Here is a 15,011-nt window from a genome sequence, read left to right as displayed (position 1 = left end):
AAGATGAACAGAAGACGAACTCCGCAAGACCCCTGGGCGGCCGCAGGCCCCCTTGAGAGAGCGTGTGAGCCTCTAAGACCACCGGGCCTTGAGCCCATTAGCCCCATGGAGTAAAGGAAGCAGTGAGAAAATCCCGTTCATGGATCAGTAATAACAAATATTTGGTGGTTGCTTCTAGAAGAAGCATGACTCGAGCCTCTCTTTTTGCAGGTTATCGTGATGGCAATAAAACCGACAGATACCTAAACCAGTTTCGTGTGCACGGTGAACCGGATTATTTGCCACACTGATCGGTAACAGATGAGCACACGGTGTTGGAAGGACCCTGGTCACTCTCTGAAGCACGCAGGAATTATCACACAAATAAGTCACTGACAGTAGGAGTCTGAGGGTGAAATGTTCTTTGGAAACCGCCCCAACTAATGGGAATAACCCTACCTACCCACCCCGGGTGAAAACTGTCCTTCCTTTGTTCCCATTCAATAATCCTTGAAGGCTCACATTCATAACCAAGAGAAAAAAAGGCACTGATGTCCTCGTGAGTGGTTATAAACCTACCTTGGGATGTGACAGAAGACCAGTGAGGCTACAATCTGCAAGGTGATACGTTTGAATCTTGATTTAAGGAAAAACAAAAACATAAACAAAAACCAATATTTTAAAGCACTGGGATACGCCTAACAGCTTATCATCCTACAGCTTATCAGTTGCTCTGAGAACGAAGAATTGGCTCTTGGTATCTCCTGAGCAGGACAACGCCCTTAGCAACATCACCAACTTTTTGTGTTAACTCTTTACTGGGTCTGGACACTTAGCAGCAGAATATGAAACTGATTTTTCTTTTTTTCCTGATCACATATTCCATCCAGGTATAACAGAATGTAAATGGCGTGTCTAAGAAAATGGTAAAAATTTTATTGAAGCGCAATTTTATTTAAAAATTCATTGTAAGCTGGGGGCGCCTGGGTGGCTCAGTCGGTTAAGCGTCCGACTTCAGCTCAGTCCATGATCTTGCGGTTCGTGGGTTCGAGCCCCGCGTCCGGCTCTGTGCTGACAGCTCAGAGGCTGGAGCCTGCTTCAGATTCTGTCTCCCTCTCTCTTTGCCCCTTCCCCGCTCGTGCTCTGTCTCTCTCTGTCTCTTAAAAATGAATAAATGTTAAACTTTTTTTTTTTTTTAATTTCATTTTAAGTTGAATATGTCATTCGTGCACGTAGCGGTTTGGAGCACAGACAGGCCCTGGAGTCAGACCTCACGCTCCTAACTAACAATGCCATATATTCACCAGCTTGGGGAAATTATTCTCCCTCTCCCTGCCTCAGTCTCCCCATTTGGAAATGGGGGATAATGATGGCACCCATGTCAAAGGACTGCTGCGAAGGCCAACTGAGCAGAAACATCAGAAAGACTGAGAACTGTTTGTGGCACGCAGGAAGCACTCAAAACCTTTTAGGTGTTGCTTTTCCACATCCTGCCAATGGCAATAATACTAACAGGTTCACAACTTGGAAATCTCTCTCTTGAATGGTTTTCAACGAGATGACCCTAAGGTAGCAATGGAAGCGGTGGGTACAAACACCTTGATGAAGACTCCAGCGCACGGGGGTATAATCGTGTTCATTCAATATAACGATTAAAGAGCTTTGTAGCAATACAGCGAGCCCATCTAGACAGATTCTGATTAACCAACGAGAGGTGTGAGGAAGCGATTACAGAGCAGAAATTGGTAAGAAACAGTCAAATAGGTTGTGGAAAGCTATAAATATTACTTTGTCGCCCTAACAAAATATACATAATCATCAAACACACATTAGTGGAAAACAATATAGAACCTGACATGTAAATGAGGAATTGGAAGAGAAAAGAGAATCACAAGTCGAGAAGAAAAGTCAGCATTTTGTTTCATCTTCGATTTGACCGTCAGGCATTTTTCATTATTATTTAAGGTAAAATTCTTTATAATCACCTGCTACATTTAATTGCAATATTCACATACAGATACATAACTCTAGAACATCTCAAACTTTCACAAAGCCTCTAAATAGGAAAAAAAAATACTTTGAACCAACACCCACCTGCCCTTTTATAGCAAGCAGAGAGTCTCAATCCACGCACGCACATCTGAGAACACTAGCCTTACACGATGGGTCTTGAGCTCTGTCCTGCAAAATAACAAAGTGACAAGTTCCAGAGGGCGTAGCACCCCGCAGTCCAGGGAAAACGCACACAACCCTGAAAGGCTTTGAAGAGTGGCCAGATTCCCCCCAGACATTGATTGCTACCACCTAGATTAGGCACTTGGTAGAATTTTTCCAGGAGAAAAAAAAAAAGAGTATGCTTTTCGTAACTACTTTAACACAGCCTAACTGAGAAATAAATATCTTCTCTCCAGATCTCAATTTCTTCAGGGAGGGGGTTAGGATCTGATTATCTCTGAATTACCACCTCAATTCCTACATTCCCGGACTCTTTGGAAGCACGTCATATATCTTGCTCTATAAGAAGCTCTCAATAAATGAGTTTTACGGGTGAATGAATATATGCTATGCTTGTCATTCTCTGTGTAATGTACAAAAGTCTTTCTGAAGTCCAGCACTTAAGCAGGAATCCAACCTTAACTCCTCTTGACAAATCGGATGGATTTTGCGTCAGAATAAACTTCTCATAAAACAAACTATTAATGTATGTATATATATATACACACACACATTCATTTCTTTGCTTTGATCCCTTGAATAAATTGAAGCTTATTTGGTCTAAGCATGGCACAGTCTCTTCAAGCTAACTGTCCATGGGTCAGTCATACTTGGTACATGTTACCGAAACTGTATTTTATTTTCCTGGGTTCTCTTATTTTTTTTTTTAAAGGTGTTTAAAACATTTCACGGTATCTTAAGTTTGCCTCGCATCCAGATGGGCAACTTGCAAAGTTCAGAAATTCACTCTTCTCTGCCTTTGAAGGCAAGAACAAGTTGGCAGGGAACACTTGGCAGCAAAGGAGGAGACGCTGGCCTGCACAGGATGAGAAGTAGATTGAGAGAAGGAGCTATATTGGGCGGTAGGTTTCCATTAAATGGATGTCTTGGGCTTGCCATCTTTCACTGTAATTGCTGGTCCGGGAAGTTGACGGTCTCTGGAGATGAATCTATTTTAAGTTTAATGGATCAGTGGAAGCTATTGAGAGACTGGTACGACTCTTTCTCCTTGACTTTTCCAGTCCAAATGAAGGCATTGCTATCTATAAAGCTGTGCATGGATGTGCCCACACGCCCCCTCATCGCACCCAAAAAGAAACCACCTTCCATGGACTTTACCTATTGAAAATCTTTAATGCTGAAAGTACCAGGTCACTTATATTTATTAGCAGTTATATATGTGTTTTCCTGTATGATATACATTTATCATAGATAGATAGATAGATACAGAGAGAGAGAGAAACCCTTCTGATCACTGTGAAATTTTTCGTATTAACAAAATGAATTTATATAATGCCCAGGAAAAGCAAAGAAAATTCACATGCAGTCAGCCTATATATGTTTGGGCCTCATTGCAGGTAAGTGTGCAAGCTTCACGAACCTTTATTTGGAAGAGCCTTGGCATTCAAAGATGTAACCTTTGTGGATTAATAAAAAGCCCCCTTCAATGTTCATGGCACAGAATCGGTTGTTATTTTCTGAAGGGCAGATATAAATCATGCACTGGTGTGTGCTACAAAGTGACTTAGCTGTTGAGGAACCCAAACGGTTCGCCAGCTTCCACATACTAAAGTCCTGAATGGGTGAGGAGGGGTGAGATGGGTTGAACTGTGTCTCTTTGAAATCCATAGACTGGGGTCCTACTCCCTGGTACCCGTAACATGACGTTACTTGGAAGCAGGGTGTTTGCAGATATATTCAACTTAAAATGAGGTCATAAGGATGATCTCTAATCCAACATGAGTGGTGTCTCTATAAACAGAAGGAATTTGGGGGGATGGACACACATACAGGGAGAACATGTAGATGTCCATCTAGAAGCCAGCGAGAGGGGCCTGGAGCAGAGTCTCCCTCCATAGCCTCAGAAGGAAACAACACTGTCCACACCTTGACCTCAGAATGCCAGCATCCAGAACCATGAGATAACACGTCTCTATTGTACAAGTCACCTGGTCTGTGGTACTTGGTCACAGCAGCCCTACACAGATATAGGGGTATCAAGAAATATAACCAGAGAGGAATGATGCAGACCAAGTTGAGGATTTTAGGGCTTTCATTCCAGGTGCACTGGGTCCGTCATGGTCCCATCCACATTTGTTATAGGTCCACCCGGCTACCGTGTAGAGAATGGATTAGAAGCTAGAATGGATGGCTGGAGAGAAGTAAGAAGGCAATTCCAGGAATCCGGGTGAGAGGTGACAGAGCTGGGACCGGGGTGGTGGCAGAGAGATGGATGGAAATGGCCTGAATCAGGATGTATTTGGAAGGTAGAACCAACAGGACTCAGTAAAGGACCGGATGTGAACCGATGGGAGGTGGAGATGATAGCTTGGAGAATGGCTCATGGGCCTCTGGCTGGCACAGCTGTGTGGATGGTGTGAGTTCTTCCGTAAGGAAACAGAAAGGAAGAGGAACACATTTAAGATGATGGGCCAAATATATTTTGGAAAGGAGTTTGGGATACCTGTGAGGGATGTAAATATGCCTTTCAGGTAGACGGGTAAACATCTAGATTTGGAACTCAGAAAAAATCTAGTCTGAAAATATAAGACGGGGATCTGTTGGCAGAGAAATGGCATTGACAACTGTGGAGACCGTTGAGATCATCTAAGGCCAGAGGTAGAATGAGAAGACAAGAAGGCCCAAAACCAACCCCTGCAGGACGCTGTTAGAATTTCACTCTAAGGTGACATTTCTCAACCTTCGGTCTGCAGACATTTGGGGCCACGTTACTCTTGGTGGGGGGGGGGGGCACTGCCCTGTGCATTATAGGATGTTTACCAGCATCCCTGACCTCAACCCACTAGATATTACCATCACCCCCTCAGTTACGACAACCCAAGATGTCTCCAGGCATTACCAAATGTCCCCTGTGAACCAACCTAACCCCTGGTTGAGAACCAATGGTGCTAGACCAAGTGTACATGGTGTAGACCAAACAAGCAAAGTAAAAGTATACGGAGTGACTAGAGATTGAGGAGGAAGAAAAGAAGCAGGGCACAATGCGTCGAAAGCCGAGAGAAGAAACTATCTCAGGAATTAACGTGCAAATCAATGCAAAATAGTCAAGGAATATATGTACTGGGAAGTGCCCAGCAGTTTTAACAACATGGAAATCATCGGGGGCTTTAGCAAGAGGGATTTTGTTAAGCAACAGGAGCACGTGGCAAATTGGAGTAGACTGCTATTATATTTTATTTGTACCGTTGACCACATTTATCCATGTAACCGGTTTGTAATAATATTTGTGTAGGGGGTGGGGGAGGTTTAATGCCATTAGTCGCCCTGCTCAACAATCCCTCTTTGTTAACAGAACTTTCATTTTTTCATATGCTCTATAGTCTATTCATGGGAAACCACTTTACAATGCCAGTGGTGGTGACCTCATTCTCCTTGACGGGTATTGGTTTAGGACCAGTCATGCAATAGAAATGTAGTCAATGACGACATCACAAGAACTCTGAAGGCTTTGCGTCAATGTTTCCTTGCTGATGCAGACAACCCAGAAGGGACATCGGTCTTCCTCTTCGGGGGATAGCCTCTCAAAATTCCTGGAGGATTTGGGACTTTTACCACAATTTTCCTCTGCGCTGCATAAGTAGAATTAACCTGAGGGCAAGCTAACCAGTAAGTGTAGCAAGAGGAAAAATGGGAGGGACATGGGTCCTTGAACGAAGTGGTTAGAACTTTGAATCAACCAACCTGGAAGCCATCAGTCGCAGATGTCTTAATGGAGTCAACCTAGCTTCCTTCCGCCTCCCATCTGTTTTCAGCAGTTTTAATTTGCTTGTTTATCGTCACCTCAGCATCTTTCCCTTGGGAATCTTCATTCTGTTGCCAACAACCTCTGGAACAATACGATCCTTTGCTTCTGATACTCTGTTCTCTTACTAAAGTGAATGGAATTCTGAGTTCCCCATTTCATGGTTTTCCAAAATAAGGCAAATCAACCATTGTCACCTCTTGGCCCCTGAGCTATTGTCTTCCACAACTGGTTTCTTGAAGCCAACTCAGGTAGCTCTTCCCTCCCCGTGTGGCTGTCGCCCACTGGTTTTCCCTGCTTCGGCCACATGCCTTGAGGTTTTGCACACTTGGTCCGTCACCCCCTTCCCCACCCCACCGGTGCCGTTTATTTTGATGATCCTTGCAAACCCATAGCTCCACACTTCAGTGACCTCCAGTGACCTTCAGCTACCCCCACCTTTAGCACCCACATTCACGGCCACACCTTGGACCTCATCATTACCTTGAAACTGTTCCACCTCCAAGATCTTAAACTCAGAAATTCTTTCCTCTATTACAACCTCCTACTGCCTCACTCCTGGGAAGCTTCCTGTGCCCTTTGATCCTCAGCCCCTCCCTAATCTCTCACGGGTCCCTTTCTGGATATAAAACCTAATTGGAGGCCCCTTAGGAACTGAAAAGGGCAATCAATTATAACGTATTAGGAGGTTCACTTCATCAGTACACTTTTCAAACAACTCAGCCTGGAACTACATGTGTTTAACTACTTCGATTAAATTTTCACCTGCACTCAAAACTCCTGCATTCTCTAAACCCATCTTATCAGAAGCCAAGTCAAGGATAACCTGCCATGAGTTTTCCCTACTCTTGACTCTCAGTTGTAGAAACTACAAAAGCTAATTAAATGACCACATGGAAGCCAGTATTTCTGCCCCGAATGTCTAAAAAAGCACGCATGGGAAGGCCATTTTAAGAATGACAACAACAGCAGTCTTCCAGCTAGCCGAAGAGGGAAACATCCATAAAGAAGATGCTACAGAATGTGTCTTTCGTTTTCTGTAGGGTCACCTTTCTGTCCATTCAGAGTGAGCTGTAGTTGGGTTCCCAGGTGCTTCTTTTCCCCCTGATTGCCCTTCTTCCCTCTTCCTTCACCCTGGCTGTCCCTTGAGATGCATGGTTAAGGCCATGGAAGAGCCACCATTTGGGGAATGACAGCAGGTACTGCGATCAGCGGGCTGTAATAATGCTGAATAGGAGTCGACTTAGGTCCTTCTGATGCTTCAGAATAGAACAGCTTCCCACTCTCCCCAAGAAGCTTTCTTGAGAATGCTGGGCTCCTAACAATGAAACTTTGATGCATTCCGTTGGAGATGCATTATTAAAGCATTTAATTGACACATATTTCCTATAACAGCTCGAGGAAATAATAATACAATTTCATACAAAATGATACAACTTTATGCCCACCATTCCACTCACTGAGCCTGGCTGGGCGACGACCATGATGTCCTCACTTGCTCAACCCTAGAAACACTGCTCCCCTTCCATCTCAGAGACTCTTGTGCTTATTGAGAGAAAGTACGGAAGTCGCCAATATGGCGTCATCACAAAGGATTTTCAGGAATAAGTTTGACCATCAGCTCTTTTTGCCCCACCAGCTGATTTGACTCTAACCTTGACTTAATTTCTGTCTTCCCTCTACCAGTTTTTTGCTGCCCTAGAAGACTCCTTTTCCACTGGGAGTAAGGATGAGAAGCTTCGGAAACCATATCATCCTGGAGACAAGCTTTTTGACATCAACTGGACCATCCAGATAACTCAGCAGCCACTCGCTCACAGGGAGCTGGCTTGCTCTCTGACTTGCCTCGGTTCCCCCTTCCCATCTTCCCTGGCCCAGAGTCTACTGCTGTCCCTCCATGGTCACCCAGAAATCTCATTTCTTTTAACAGAGAAAACAGTGGTCATTAAGCTCCTCAAATTCCTTTCAGTGCATCCCAAGGAACATTTAAAATTCTGTTCGTTTTTCACGTCAGGTCTGTTTCAGAGGGTGTCTACCTTGCCAACACCAACCATCCCTCCCTATGCTTGTGAAAAAATTGTCTTCATGTACTAAAATACACAACATAAGATTTGCCGTTTTCACCATTTTTAACTGTACGGTCAGTGGCATTAAATACATTCACGGTGTTGAATGTACATTCACGGTGTTGTGCAGCCGTCTCCACCACCTGTCTCCAGAACGTATCACCCCAGACAGAAACTGCGTCCCCATTAGACAATAACACCCCACTCCCTGTGCTTTCGAGTGCAGGAAATACTGTGATGCCTTGAATCCCCCCACGGACGTATTTTCCTCAATTTATAAACATTTTGACTCCTCATCTTAGAGACACTTTGCTTGGATTTGCTCTCAAAAACCTACCCCCATTTTTCCTGACAATTCTTTAAGCAGAATTCTTCCATAGCCACTTCTGTCCATCATCTGCCCAGCAGGCCACCTGCCCTGCTTACTCCTCGTCTTCATTAAACTGAAAATGCCTTGAGGGCCAAGACGATGCCTTTCACACCTGCATCCTCAGTGCTAGGCAGGGTGTATGAGGCAAAGCAGACAATAAATATTTTTTGGACACGTGGCTGGAGGAAAACAATCGCTTCAGTTGTATGAGTACTTGCTGAGTGTGCTGCTGGGCTGTTTGGGTGGATTTTTTTCATTGTTGCCAAGTTTGACTCCTGAGACTGTGACTCTAGAGACTGCACTCCACCCTTTTTCTGGTCTGCATCTATCTATCGATGACATAAATGAACCTACCCCTGATGATAATCGCTACCTTCCAAAATCTTTGCAGGAAAGATACTTAGATTACTAACCAATCTTAGCACTTCCCTAACATGGTCAATCGAGTGTTAAAGGTAAGCACCCTTTGGTGTATCTATGCAGATCGAGTTCAATTTCCTAAATTAGGAGCTAAAGTAGAGAAATAATGGTAGGTGAACTAATGCTGAAGGGAAAACATGGAGGAAAGCTATTATTTCTGTGCATATTTTAAAAATGCGTTTATACATTATGGTAGATGACGTTTATCAGTTTTTTGCTGCCCTTCTTAGGAGAATACATTCCTCCCTCACTGAGATCATGGCCTTGCCAGAGCCAATGAGCAGTATGTCCCAGAGGGTGGCCACTTCTTCAGTCTGGGCTCAACACGAAGGCATACAGAATCTGAGTCAACCTGCAACAAGAGTAAGAAGTAAGTCTTTGTTCCAAGATTTGGGGGCTGTTTGTTACCAAGCAGAACCTAACAATGGCTGACAAATAGACACCTAAATTCATCCCCACTTATATAAAGTCAATGAGAACATAGATAGAATTTAAATGTACCCGTTTAGTTGAGTTACTGATAGTCTAGCTGAATGTAGCTGAATCTAGCTGAATTCCTAGGACATCTAACTTGTGTTTAGTACATGACTTTTAACTTGTTTGAGAAAGACGTGATAAAGGGAAGATTCAAAACCTCAGGCAGAAGCTATGATCTCCAGAAGCTATTGATTTTTAATCAAATGTATTGGTTAAAACAATGTCGATATTCTATGGCTTTTCTTTTTTGCAGGTAAATGGTAAATGTAGTATCTCAAATTCTGTCTTTTCTTCTAACATTCACTCCAAATATTTAGGATTTATGCATTTTTTTTGTGTAATAAAATATAGCTTTCATATTGATATCTTTTCCCCTGAGGGTGAAAATTCATTCTCAGTAGGTCATGTGTTATATGTGAAAAACATACAGTCCTCATAAAATGCTTTAAAGCCCAGGTGAATGCCACTGTGAATTGGTCTAGCTTCTTCAGCCTCACTTTTAAAAGGTCTATAAATCTATCTGTGTTGTACCTTTGGCCCTCTCAAACTGGTGCTGTGCATGGGCTGACTCATAAATGAGAGACTACGTATGATTTGAAGGGCACCACGGATTTCTCACAAGTTGCTCTGCACCCAATGCAAGCGTGATCCTCAAGGACTGAAGTGCATCATCTTAAAGCGTTGCATATTTGAGCCAGTAAAGTCAGGAAGGCTGAAAGATCGATTCTTTTTTATTAGACAAAGCAGATTTCAGTGTATCAGCTTAGCTGAGCTCTGCAGAGGAGATCGGTAAGTTGTTTCCCAGGTGGAAAGGTGGAAAAGGTATTAAAATTCTTCAGTGTCTCCCCAGAGCCTTGAGAAAAAAAAAAAATTCTTCGCAAGACAGACTGAAGTCCCCTGAGACCTGGCCTCTGATTTCCTCTCCAGACTCATCTGTCTGACTCTAGCTACACTGAATTATTTAAAGAGGACGTTTTCGAGTCCCTTTCTCCTGGATAACCCTAGATTTCCTGATTTACCATTTGGCCTATATTTTATTTAGGAAAACTAATGTGAGCTATGACAATGGAAATACCCCAAAGACTTTGATGGTTTACACAAAAGGCCCAATGTGGGCCTGGTCACCAGCCTCCACGTAAAGGAATAAAGGAAGGGAGAGGCATCCTGATCCCACAGCCCAGAGCCCACAGTCCCTAGGCTAGCACTGGTCACAGGACCCCAACCTCACTTCAAGGAAAGCTGGAGGGACAGACATGGGCCTCATACCCAACCACAGCCCATGCTTTGTCTAGGCCGTAGGGCACACCACGCTGAGCCACCAACATCTGCTTGCCCATCTCCCCTCCTCATTCAATAAGGAGCACTTGAGAGTCATGTCTGCACCTTATTTCTTTGCACTCAGAGCTCCCCGTACCTTCTCTGTCACACAGCAAGTGCTTAATAAATGTTTATTAAAATAAAGAATAAATGGGTGGGTGGATGGATGGGTGAATGGACGGATGGATAGTTGGATGGATGGATGGATGGATCATTAAGAATGAGGAATCATTGTTTGAATAGTTGTTAGGCCCGTACCTTTGGAAACTCTTGCTATGAATGGGAAAGTTTCAAAAGTGAGAATCCCGCCTCTCCAAAGTACAGCCCAGAAGACTGGATTTTCTCCAATCTCCTGCACCGTGAGATTGAGAGGTCATAGGCATGTTGCCTAGGTTTCTCTGGCCAAATAGACCCACACAGACTCCAAAGCAGATGCAAGCCACAAGGGGGAACATCGTTGCAGGGCTGTAGGTAACAGAACTGATTTCATGGCCTCAGCAGAAGCCATAGTGACTTCACCATCGTTGAATGGAGCTCCTGGTGCAGAGGATCAACGGGCGGCGATGGTGTGGGTAGCAGACCAGCAAGGGTGGTTTCTCATTAGCTGCCTCTGTGCTTGTGGTTTTGGGCATTTTTCCATGGGGTTTGGCCTTGGGTCTGGTTTGGTAGCCCTCCCAAGACGTCTGTGATCTACTCAACATTCCCTTAATTAAATATCTTTTTATGTAACTAGAAAGAGTCAGTTTCCATTACTTGCAATTAAGAGCCAGTTAAGATCCAAGAGAAGAGCATGAGGCCACAGGACATTGGAACTGAGAGAGAGAGAGAGAGTGTGTGCGCGCGCGTGCGTGTGTGTGCTCCCATACGCGTGTGCATGTGTATGTATGTGTTTGGAATCAAAGGTGAAGGAAGCAGGTGCACAGTGAGGCAGCAATAAAGGCATAGAGGGGAAGTCAGAGCGGCAAACAGGCATCACAGGTAAATTTTGCTGACTTCATTCTACATTTCTTTCTTTTGTTCAGGCTGGTACCTTACACTGCAAGAATTCAGGTCGGTGGTCCCGTGACAGCCCTAATATTTGTCTGTTAAATTCATGTCTTGTTCCTTCAGTCCGCCATTATACCTAATATCAATTACGCTCATAAAATTGTGCTCTAAGTAAAAGCTGTTGCGGACAGCTTCAAGTGGTAGGTAACTCTGCGTGGTCTTGCTAAAAAGTGTACCTTTGAAGGCAAGTTCACATTAACAGGATTTCTGAGCTAGAAGAAAATGAGGCCCAGAAAGCTCGATTGCCTTTGCTCCAAGTAGCAGAGTTTTGCATAGTCAAAGGGTCTAAAAGGGTTTGGAACAGCAAGAGAGCCTTAATGATAGAACTGCAAGAACATTCTGAAGCTAAGAGCGCGTCTACCCCATAACACCGTGACATTATGCGTGTACTAATAAATATCGACTCAAAAGGAGGGACCTGTCATAATCTTGGAAGGAACGCTTGAACAAGAGAGAATTTGGAGTTTTGCCCAAGAAATTTTAACTGAATGCGTTTGTTTTCATAAAATATTTATTTCCACTAAAAGTTCATCAAAAGACTATCAAAAGACAGCTTCCTAGGGGACTGCTTTTTCTAGTGGCGATACCTACAACACATTCACGTGTCAGTTGTTTAATTTTGAAAACCGGTATTTCAAGCAACCCACCACGGCTTGCCCATCTGCATCCAAAGGGCCCTCTCTGAAACAAACCAAAAAAGCATTAATGTTCAAAATGCCTTGATTTAGGGTTTTCCAAGTTGGCTCCTTCGTGGATGTGAAGGCAATTGACTTTCTCTTGCAATTATGCTCCCAGTTGAGAGAGGTGTAATTGAGGCTAACATAACTGCTTCTGGATGTTTTCAAGGTACTGAAAAGACTGGCTGGAAATGAAGGGTTGACCCTTTCTGAAGCCTGAATAACCGAAGGTTTACAGTCATCCGGGACAGCAAAGCCAGCTCTTGTTTTCAAACAAGACCATTTTTCAAGCTGTTGCTGAGATTGCTATAGATCCTGGGGGCAGGACTGAAAACAAGATCATAATTGAGCAGTAGGAGATCTGCTTATCTCCCTCTGCAAAGAGCTGGCCGAGGACAGGGGACCCAGACCGTGTAAATGCAGGGAACAACGCACCTGCTTGGAGCCCTGCGTGATTTTAAAGCTTGTTGGAAAAAGGTGAGAAGAAATGGGTCCAAATGCTCTTATGTTTGCTGACTTAAGATTTGGTGTGGGGGTGGAGGCCTGGCGGTGCTACGGGGTAGGCAGAAAAGACATAATTAAAACTATTCATTTCGTTTAAAAAAAAAAAAATCTGCTCTATCTTCCCAGCGGGCCTTGATCTCTTTGTCACACTGTATTTGGAAAGTTCTATTGAAATGTCATTCAGGAAGTGCCACTCGGTGGCCTAGTAGAAAAAAAAAGAGAAAGGATAGTTAGGGAATAAGAGGCAGTGAAAGATAAAAGCATGCATGTTTTAAAAAAGTAATATTTCATTAGAAGCCTCTTACTAAGTGCTTGCTCGAACCTAAGCACACACTCAAATCATTTCTCATAAACAAAGTGAGATCTTAAAGAATTACTAATTTTATGCAACTACACGTTTGATTTGTTTTCTTCTGAGCTAATTGATGTGAACCTTCAATTTGATTTTCTTATTCCTTTTTCTGCCTCTAAATAACCTCTTTCTGCTGCTAAGATCTCCCGTGGACATCAAAGGGAGGGTCTTGTATACAAGAGGAGACACCAGGGGACAAGAGAGGAGAAGGAGGGTTAGGGTTGCGGGGACCACATTTGTTGGAGCTAATTTTGAAAGAATGCGCACACAGTATGAATATATGTTTCGTGTAAATATGTGATTATGCAGGACAAACACGACAACCTCTCCACCCGCCCCCCCCCCATCCCTAAAAGCTGTATCTATCAAAGCTAGGTATTCCAAGAGTGGGGGCAGTAATATCAACACAGGCATTTAAAATTGTCAGTTGTTTTCCTTCTCCGGAACCATGTGAATGCAAAGCCAAAGCAGTTCTGCCAGTTCAGAATAATGAGTCAGCTCTTTAGGTTATTAACCAGAATACGGCACATCTTCATTACAACGCGGCAGAAGGGACAGGGGATAGCCGGGGGCGGGGTGCGTGGGGAGGGGATGATCGTCTTTTTGTCATGAATTTGAGCTTTATTTTCCAAAGTTTATCTGTGTTCTGCACTCGTGCTGAGACACGGATGCGAGCTCCCAGCCAGATAAATGGCAGCATAAGTCACTTGCAACGTTTTCAATTATGATTATAATTAGACACGCGAGTAAATCAAACATCTTGCCTGGAGTCTCTCTGTATTCCACAGAAAGAATAGCATTTCTTTTTCTCAAAGAAACTAATTTTCTGTCATCTAATCAATGCATTTAAGCAGGGAGGAAATTAGAATCATTTCCTTTTCTAACATCGATAATGTTTGTCTGGCTCTAAAGAATGTGACATCGCCTAAAATCGTATTGATTACTAGACGCAAAAAAAAGGCAGAGAAATCATTTTTACCCTTTTACCAGGTAAACATAGGAAGAATTTGAGCACAACTTCTTAGAACTGTTGCAAAACGTGTTTCTCATTAGCAACAACTGGATGCTTCCTTCAAATAATCAAAAGTGTTATCATGAATTCGCTTTTAAAGTGACCGTCGAAGTTCCAAATTTGTTCGGAGAAATAATCCTATTGGCATTTCCATATACAAATGAGACATACATGTGTATTTCACCTTTGGTTTTGCTTATAAAAAATAAGTATTTAACAATATTTGACCACTTTCTGAGATAGCCTGTTCAGAAAACCCGAAATCTTGGGAAACGTCAAATCCTTGTGTTAAAAGAGAATAGCATTTTACATGTTTCTCGCATGGGTGCCAAAACACTGCCGGCACTAAAAAATGTAAGCAACTATTTAAGAATGTTCTATACCACAGTGCATGCAGCTCTAGAGCAATTGGAAACAACTTAGTGAGGGAAACAGAGTAAGAAGATGAATAATGATGTCTTGTGTACCTCAAAGATGGCCTCCATTTATGATCTGAAAGGTTTTGTTACAGCAATCAAGTTGTGTAATCCCACTTCGAAATTAAAACCGCTCTCTTATAAGCCCATGCCATCAGAGACTATGATGTGGGGGGAGACGATTCTTTAGAAAGGAAATACCATCTAGGTGTCTAAGAAGACATTTTGCGGAAAGGCATCAAGACAGGGTTTCGTTGTAAGTTGTGAATCCTTTCAAAGGGATGGTGCCCTGAATGTTAACATCATCTCATACATTCCCAGGATGTGTGCAATTACCTCAGAGAGAAGAGCTGGGTAGTGAGGTCTCAAGGGTTTAGATAATGACATAAAGTATGTC

The sequence above is a fragment of the Puma concolor genome, chromosome A1 (assembly GCF_028749965.1).
Source record: "Puma concolor isolate L17-30 chromosome A1, mPumCon1.1.hap2, whole genome shotgun sequence".
Classification (NCBI taxonomy): Eukaryota; Metazoa; Chordata; class Mammalia; order Carnivora; family Felidae; genus Puma; species Puma concolor.
This window is presented reverse-complemented; position numbering follows the sequence as displayed.